Source organism: Colobus angolensis, unplaced genomic scaffold (assembly GCF_000951035.1).
Source record: "Colobus angolensis palliatus isolate OR3802 unplaced genomic scaffold, Cang.pa_1.0 Scaffold59, whole genome shotgun sequence".
NCBI lineage: Eukaryota > Metazoa > Chordata > Mammalia > Primates > Cercopithecidae > Colobus > Colobus angolensis.
Genome location: NW_012119487.1, coordinates 6,746,897 through 6,756,234, shown reverse-complemented (window position 1 = coordinate 6,756,234; position 9,338 = coordinate 6,746,897). Strand labels below are relative to the sequence as shown.

Below are 9,338 nucleotides of genomic sequence, written 5' to 3'. Positions count from 1 at the left end.
CCTGTCCCGGCACAGCTGCGTGGCCAGGCCCAGCGCCGGCGTAGGAGGCAGCAGCTCCAGCCTAGGCAGCGGCAGCAGGAAGCGACCTCTTCTCGCCCCTCTCTGCAACGGGCTCATCAACTCCTACGAGGACAAAAGCAACGACTTCGTATGGTGGGTTTGAAGAGCACTCCCTCCTTGTCCCTAAATTATGAGTTTCTGCCGCTTAGGCTCGGGGGCGGGGGGTGGCTTGTTGGAGAGCCTGGGATACTGGTCCTTTGGTGGTGTCTGCAGAGGGATTCGAGCGTTTGCAGGTTGGTTGGAGTAGCAAGGCAGAGTGGGGATAATAAAGAGGTAGATAAGTGTTACTGAGGAGGAAGTGAAGGGAGTTTAGGGAATAACGAGGGAAGAGGGTGGAAGGTCAAATAAATGGTTTTGGATAACAAAGTTGGCAAAGAGGTTGAGTCTTAAAATTTTTGGCTCTCTGATGAATTGAGCACCCAGTCAATCAGGAGTACTTGTTGAGATGAATTACATTTGCAAATGGAGAGGACTAAGCTTCCTGGGATGCAGAGGGATGGAATTGGTCAGAATTTGTTTATTTGAAGTATGGTAGATGATGCTGTAAACATAAGCATGGAAGTCTTATAAAGACATGCTTTTTATAATAATGTAAGTACCCATCGTATGCATGTGTAAATATCTCTCTTCTTACGTTTCGAAGGATGGGCCACTTAGGAATCTGCTGTTGAGACGACTGTAGTCAAAGTCTGTTAATAAATTTTTCACTTTTCCACCAAGTGTCTTGAAAAGAGAGAACCACATTTGTTAAGTAACGTCCCTGTGTCAGATGTAACTGTACTGTACTGGATAACAGAGTATGCTGGAACTTCTGACTTGAGAAATGCTAGGTATAGACATTTTGTCATCATAGTTGGCATCTTGGATGATGCAGAGTAGCATTTAGTCAGGACATTTGGGATGGAGGGGTTAGTCGTCGTATTAAGTGAAAGGTGGAGTTGATTGTGTTGCTTGAGAGTGTTTTGGAATTTTTATTGGGTTTTAGATATTGGTAGGATTATGAGAAGTAATTGCTCTTAGCTAGTTAAGAACTGGTAGTGTTTTGTACTGTCCCTTTTGAGGAAATTGTTGATCGAATATTAGGCATGTAGGAAGTTGGCTGCTTGCACAGTCATTATGAGGGAAGTTGATTCAGATCAGGGTTGAAGATGGTCTGAGTTGGTGGTGTTAAATACGATAGAGCTAGAAGTTGGAACTGTTAGGAAAGTTATTGATTAGACTTACAGTTTCTAGTTCCTGCAGAAAAATGATGTCTTTATTCACCTTTCTGCTGTTTTGTACATTATTCTGGATCAGAATTAATCTATTTTTCATTGAACATTTGAGGTATGATTGTTATTTATAAACAAGCCGTTTACGGTTGGGGCTGAGAAGTGTTTGCACTTCTACACAGTCGATAGTGCGAGTAGCTAATAAGCTAATGAAACAAAGGGGAGGGTGTGCAGAATTTAGTTGTCTTTTTAGCCACTGTTTGCATTTTCATTTTTAGTATACTTAACGAACACAAACATGTTAGTCTCCATGTAAGTACACTAAAATTGAGTAAAAGATGTGAGAAATAAGGAATCGATCATTGTCATTCAGGAGATACTTGTATGACATTCACTGTTGGCCAGGCACTGTATGAACTTCAGTGCACTGTAGGCTATGCTATAGGGAATTGGGAACCCTGACTTTTTTTTAAAGAATTGAAATTTGTATTTGAGTCGGAGTCTTACTCTGTCACCCAGGCTGGAGTGCAGTGGGACCATCTTGACTCACTGCCATCCCGGCCTCCTGGGTTCAAGCAATTCTGGAGCCTCAGCCTCCCGAGTAGTAGCTGGAATTACAGGCACCTGCCACCACACCTGGCTATTTTTTTGTATTTTTAGTGGAGACGGGGTTTCACCATGTTGGCCAGGCTGGTCTTGAACTCCTGACCTCATGTGATCCGCTCGCCTTGGCCTCTCAAAATGCTGGGATTACAGGTGTGAGCCACCGTGGCCCTGAGGATTTCACTTTCTAAGAATCTCATTAGTTAATTATTTCTTTTTCTGGTGAGGTTTAATATTCAGAAGAATTAATTGAGAGTCTGATTTAAAACTCAAGCCAGGTTTGATTTTGGCCAGACTCTTGGGTTAGGATGATATGGATTAGACAAGACCCAAGGAATCTTTTTTTTTTTCCCACTCCTATTTGGCTCTAGGTCTTGTCTTGTATGCCCCAAGGTCAAACTGTGAACCAATTCAAATTATTCTATGCTTTTATATGTAAATGAAGCCCAAGTTTGAGTAATGATAATTTCTTATTCATTTATGGGACATTTTAAAGATATGCATATGCTTCACATTTTATGTTATCCTTAGAACAATTCTGTGATGTTATATATAACCTGTTTTTAATACAATACTAATTATTTTCTCATTGAGGCACAGAGAAGTAATTTTGTTTCTCACTGGACAGGTAAGGACAAAATGAGAACTCAGATTTGTGTTTTCTTTGTGTGCAATTAGAGAATTTCAGATCTGTTAGTTCAAGTACATGTATTTGACCTAGTGGTTCTTAAGGGGCATAGATTGGAGGAGAAGCAGCTGTTTCATAATCATATGAGATAAATGTTTTATCCCTCACCACTCCCTTTTCTTACCTGCCCACATCCCAAGAGAACATATCTGAATTGGAGGCTGGGGTGGGCAGTGTAGTTTGCATATGCTCCCCTGGTGATAGGGATATGTCCTTCTCCCCTCCTTGAGAACTGTTGATTTAAATAGTCATATACCTAATTTCAGTAATAAACATTGGCCTCTCCTGACTTAAAGTAAGTTTATATTTAATTGCAGAGTTGATAAACAGTTTAGGGGTTTAGGTTTCATTTTTATTTTTTATTTGACACAAAAGGTTGAAGGTATTATCAAGTTGAATAATTTTAACAGTGTTTTATTGATGGGGAATCTAATACAGGACAGTAGTATTTAGCTTGACATTGGATACATCTTCAACATTCAAAGGAAATCTTTGTTATTTTGATTTTTTGCAAAATTTTATTATATGGTTCATTTAACTAGACTATGAGTCTGATCTGTGTTTGAAAGATGACTTCTGTTTTTTGTACTGACTCCTTTTTAAAACAATTCTATAGCTGCTGCCTTTTTATTAGCTTTTCCACCTATCTCAAATGAAGTTTTCTACCTCTGCAAGTCCCGGCCATTCTTGGCAGCAGAAATATGCGTTTGCATGTAGATAGTAAGCTCTTTATGAGAAAGTTGACTTTAGTCATCTGCTTGATAGAAAGTAGTTAGGATCTACATTAAATAGATCTATCATTCAGTAAATATGCGACTGCCTATTTTGTGTTAAGCTAAGATTTCCTCTTAAGGAGCTCATGATTTAATTTGAAGAATGGCTTTTAACTGTGTAATTATAATATAACCTGGTATCATTGCCTCTCTTAGTATCATGGCAGATGTTAGTACCATTCCTTTTTCTTAGTTCCATGGTAGATGTTAAATACTCTAATGGACTGTGCATAGCACAATATATAGCCATTACCTATTAATTACATTTAGCACTAAAGATGAAGGCCGTTGATCATCCTTGTTAATATAACTGGTTTCCAATTTTTTTTTTTCTTTCCGTTTTTGAGACAGGGCTCTCCCCATGTTGCCCAGGCTGGTCTCGAATTCCTGGGCTCAGGCAATCTTCATGTCTTAGCCTCTCAAGTAGCTGGGATTAGAGATGGCAGCCACCGCCTGTAATCCCAGGCTATTTTTAATAGTCTGAAAAACGTCTGGCTCTGTTTTTCAGACTATTAACAAGTGAGGGTGGGCACCTTGGTTCATGCCTGTAATCCCAGCCCTTTGGGAGGCCAAGGCAGGAGGATTACTTGAACCCAGGAGTTCGAGATCATCCTGGGCAACATGACGAAACCCCATCTCTACAAAAAATACAAAAATTAGCCTGTGTGGTGGCATGTGCCTATAGTCCTAGCTACTCAGGAGGCTGAGGTGGGAGGATCACTTGAGCCTGTGATGTCAAGGCTGCAGTGAGCTATGACTGCGCCACTGCACTCCAGCCTGGAGGACAGAATGAGACCCTGTCTCCGAAAAAAAAAAAAAAGGGGAAATAGAACATATCACAGAATCTGTCATAATAAAGATAGTAACAGTTTGTGCAGCAATGTATATGCAATGTATTTCTCACTGGGTACACTGGTAAAAAATTTTTTAAAGTCACTGAATTGTAGGACTGAATTTCCTATGAAAGATAGGAAAGTGGAAAGTTCAAGTGGCTTTTCTTTTTAGACCATTGCGAGCTTATAAATACAAGACTAAATGTATTTTATTTTATTTTATTTATTTATTTATTTTTTTGAGACGGAGTCTCGCTCTGTCGCCCAGGCTGGAGTGCAGTGGCCGGATCTCAGCTCACTGCAAGCTCCGCCTCCTGGGTTCACGCCATTCTCCTGCCACAGCCTCCTGGGTAGCTGGGATTACAGGTGCCGCCACCTCGCCCGGCTAGTGTTTTTTTGTAGTTTTTAGTAGAGACGGGGTTTCACCGTGTTAGCCTGATCCGCCTGTCTCGGCCTCCCAAAGTGCTGGGATTACAGGCTTGAGCCACCGCGCCCGGCCGACTAAATGTATTTTAAAGAGCTGTTAAAGCATATTCAGTTACTGGAATGAACCAGCATTTATTATATTATTATTATAGTAACATCTGTCAAGAACTTATTTGTATCTGCAAAAGTCAAACTTGATGCTTCTTTTGCTTTATAATACATGTGCCATTTGGATGACAATGATGAAACATACTCTGCAGGAGATGTCATATTTTATCAGACCTGTTGGTACTGTCAGACCTATGGACTATCAGATGGTGGGACATCAGCATCAATGGCAGCAGAAGACTTCTGTGGGTGATTTAAATGGTAGAGAAAATAAAGATGATTATGAAACAGGATAGGAAGACTATTAACTTTGAATTGTGATCTATAAATTGAGAAGGCAGTACTTGTGCAGTAGTAGTTCATTACTAAAGAATGTGTTGATAAGCAGTTACCTTTTCCTTTTACAAATTTTTATACCTTTTCTGGTAATGAGCCAACATTACATAGGTGGGTATGTTCCATCTAAGAACTGTTACTGATTAAAGTAACTAGACTTAAACCTTGTTGCTTACTATTCCGTCTTGTATGTGTATGTTTGTTCTTAATGGTGATTTCTTTGTGTTTTATATTATTATTTTAACCTGCTATCCTTTTCCTCAGAAAACTTCCATAGGTTGGGGGGAAAGGCTTTTTTGATGGTGGAATTAGCCCATCGTCTTTTTCCTGTTAAAATTTGTATTACAGGGTGAGTATCCTTTATCTGAAGTGCTTGAGACCAGAAGTGTTTTGGATTTTAGGGTTTTTTTTTTTTTGGTTTTGTTTTTGAATTTTAGAATATTTACATTATATTTACCAGGTTAGCATCCTTAATCTGAAAAACCTGAAATCCAAATTGCTCCAGTGAGCATTTCCTTTGAGAGTCATGTTGGCACTGAAAAAATTTTGGATTTTGCATGATTTTGGATTTCAGATTTTCAGATTAGGGATATTCAATCTGTATACCAAATAAAATGTTTTTTTAAGCTGGGCATGATGGTGCATGCCTGTAGTCTCAGCTCCAGGAGTTTGAGTCCATCCTGGGCAACGTAGTGAAACTCTGTCTCTTAAAAGTTAAAGTGCTTTTAAAATTCTTGATATGTTTTTATATGTGGTGTTGTCTGTAGGACAAAATTCTGTAAGCATTCAGGTTTTTGTGCAGACTCGTCTTTGCCTTCCACCTTACTTGTTCTTTGTCCTCTTTCTTTATGTATGTATGAGCCAAGTTCTATTCAGATAGGTTGGTACTTTCTCAAACAATATATTCACTGAGAGTAACACGTTTTTCTTTATATCCTAAAATATAGGATATATATTTTATCCTATATTTTATAGGATAAGTTGTCCTTTCATTTTTCACAATTAAGTTTTATGGACTGATTTTGCCTCTGTTTCTATATAAAGTGGAACATAGAATGCAGTAGGTGGTCTGATTTCTGTTTATTGTATTTCTGGTGTAACCATTGAGAATTCATCCTTGTTTCCTAATCTCTGGTTTGGGGTGGTACATTTCTTCCCCAAATTCAGAATTGGAACATACAATCCATGCTCAAGTGTCTAGTGTACTGGAATCATCTGTCTTTAGTATTAATTCACGGGTGGGCATTTGGCTCTAAATAGAGATAATGAGACAAAGTAGGCTTTGTAAAAATTACTGATGACTGTTTTGGGGGTTCTTTTAGATACTTGCATCTCAAAGTTCGTAAATGCCAAGTCCACTCAAGTGAAGATGAAATGTGTTGTACTGACAATTAGTTTGGGACAAATACTCATAATAACAAGTGCTCAAATATAAATTGCTATTTGCCAAGCACTATTTTAAAGGTTTTACATTACTTGTTTAATCTTCAGAACAACTGTTTGATATAGATGCTCTTATAGTTCCCATTTTGTAGATGAGGAAATGAAGCTCAGAGAGGTAATATAACTTGTCACAGTTACACAATTAATAATGGTGGTGCCAGTATTTATATTCAAACAATTTGACTCAGAGGTCAGGTTCTTAACCACTATTACAAATAGTTACCCAAGTTAACCACTTATTTCCTTGCCTTTATTTAGAGGCTGATTTTGTTTAAAATCAACTTTACTAAGTTATAATTTGCATAAAATAAGTCACTGGTCGTAAGTGTGTAGTTGAATGAGTTTTGACACATGAGTACACCTGTGCAGTCACCACCCTAATGAAGCTATGATACATTTCCAGAAAGTTCACTTTTGCCAACACTTCATACTCTGTGTCTACCTTCACACCTAACAACTGGCAACCAGTGATCTGCTTTGTATTGCTGTCATTTTGCCTTTTCTGGAATTTCATATTAATGGAGTCCTTTAGTAGGTAGTCTTGTGTCTGGTGTCTTTCATGTGGTATAATGTTTTTGAAATTCACTGATGTTGAATGTACTATTTTTTTTCTTTTAATTGCTTAGTAGTATCCCATTATTGTATGGATGTAACATGAGCTGTTTATTTTCTGGTTAAAAGATTTTTGACCTGTTTCTAGTTTTTGGCTATTATTTAGAAAATTCTGTAAGCATTCAGATTTTTGTGCAGACACGTCTTCACATTTCTAGGGTAAAAATATCTAGTAGTGAATTGCTGGGTTCTATGCCAAGTGTATGTTTAATTTTAAAATAAACTGCAAAACTTTTTAAAAACTGCCTGTACCATTTTCCGTTTCCTTTTCTTCCCTTTTTTTTTTGGGGGGGGACAGAGTCTTGCACTGTCGCCCCAGCTGGTGTGCAGTGGCGCTGTCTTGGCTTGCTGCAACCTCTGCCTCCGGACTAGCGATTCTCCTGCATCAGCCTCCCGAGTAGCTAGGATTACAGGTGCCTGCCACCATGCCAAGCTACATTTTTGTATTTTTAGTAGAGATGGGGTTTCACTATGTTAGCCAGGATGGTCTCGATCTCCGGACCTCATGATCCTCCCGCCTTGACCTCCCAAAGTGCCGGGATTGTAGGCGTGAGCGCGCCCAGCCACCATTTTGCATTTCTACCAGCAACAAATAAAAGTTCTTATTGTTTCACATTCTTGCCAGCGCTCTGTGTTTTCAGTCTTTTAAATATTAGTCATTTTTGTGGATATGTAGTTTTATCTCATTGTTATAGAACATATTTTTATGTGCTTATTTTTCATTTGCATATCTTTTGTGAAGTGTCTCTTGTAATCTTTGGCCCTTTTTTTTCCCGTAAAATTGCTTGTCATCTTGCATTGTAAGGGTTCTTTATGTATTCTGCATACATCTTTTGTCAGACTTATGTATTGAGGTATTTTCTCTTAGTCTGTTGCTTATCTTTTCATTTTCTTAATAATTTTTTAAAGCACAAAAGTTTTTTCTTTTTTCTAATATATTGATAAAGTTTTCAGTTTTGCTTAAGTCCAAGTTGATTTTTATTATTTTTAATTTTTGTGTTCTAGCTAAGAAATTAACACGAAATTAGAAAACATTCTCTTGTGTATTTTCTTCTAGAAGGTTTATGGTTTTCTTATGGTTATGATCCATTTCAAGTTAGTTTTTATATACTGTGATAAGGATTGAAGGCTTCATTAATGTTATAACATATGTTGAAAAGATCATCTCTGTTCATTGAATTTTCTTGGCACCTTTCTCAAAGGTTAACCATATATATGAGTTTATTTCTGCAATTTTTATTCTCTCCCATTGGTGTATATATGTTTATCCCTACATGAGTGCCATACTGTTTTGATTATGGTATCATTATAGTACAGCTTGAAATCAGGTAGTGTAATTTTCATCCTTTATTTCAAAGTTGTTTTGGTTATTTAGGTTCTTTACATTTCCACATAAATCTTAGGATTATCTTGCCAATTTCCACAAAAAAAGATGTAGAATTTTAATTTTGGTTACTTTGAATCTGTGATTTAATTTGGGAAGATGACATCTTAATGTTATCGAGTCTTTTGAATCATGAACATAGTATATTTCTCCAATTATTTAGGTCTTCTTTAATTTCTCTTAGCAGTGTTTTATACTTTTCAGTTTGGGTTTTTCACCATATTTTTAAAATTTATCCCTAAGTATTTTTATGTTTTTGATGGTGTTCTAAATGTTGTTCTTTTAATTTCAACTTCTAATTGTTGCTAGTATGTAAATACACTATTTTTTATGCTGTTCTTGTATTTTATGAAATTTTAAGTTTACTTACTAGTTCTAATAGTTTTTTGGTAGAACCTGTAGGATTTATAAGAAAAACATCCATGTTATCTGTATATAAATATACTTTTACATCTTTTAAATTTATATGCCCTATTTAAAAAACATACATTAATGGATTTGTTTGATTGGGTAATTGTTTAAAAGGATTTTTTGGACCTTTGTTAGTGAGGGATACTGGTCTGTGATTTTCTTTTAATTTATTTCTAGTTTTCATATCACAGTGTATTGGTTTGCTTTGGCTGCCATAACAAAATACCACAGATTAGGTGGCTTAAATTTATTGGTTTTCTCATAGGTGAATAGAAATAGAAGTTTATTTTCTCATAGGTCTGGAGGCTAGAAGTACAAAACAATGTGTAGGCAGATTCGGTTTCTTCTGAGGCCTGTTTCCTTTCCTTTTGAGATGGAGTCTCGCTCTGTTGCCCAGGCTGGAATGCAGTGGCCGGATCTCAGCTCACTGCAAGCTCCGCCTCCCGGGTT

At 37.3% G+C, this 9,338-nt stretch overlaps 1 protein-coding gene across 2 annotated transcripts in view; it reads left to right on the top strand.

Moving 5' to 3' along the window:
• RFWD2 (ring finger and WD repeat domain 2, E3 ubiquitin protein ligase) overlaps window positions 1–9,338 on the top strand; it is a 263,804-nt gene continuing 254,466 nt past the window's right edge. For both annotated transcript variants that reach the window (XM_011962376.1, XM_011962375.1), the window contains exon 1: window positions 1–153. The gene's annotated coding sequence lies outside the window, so the exon portion shown is untranslated. The remainder of the gene's footprint in view (window positions 154–9,338) is intronic.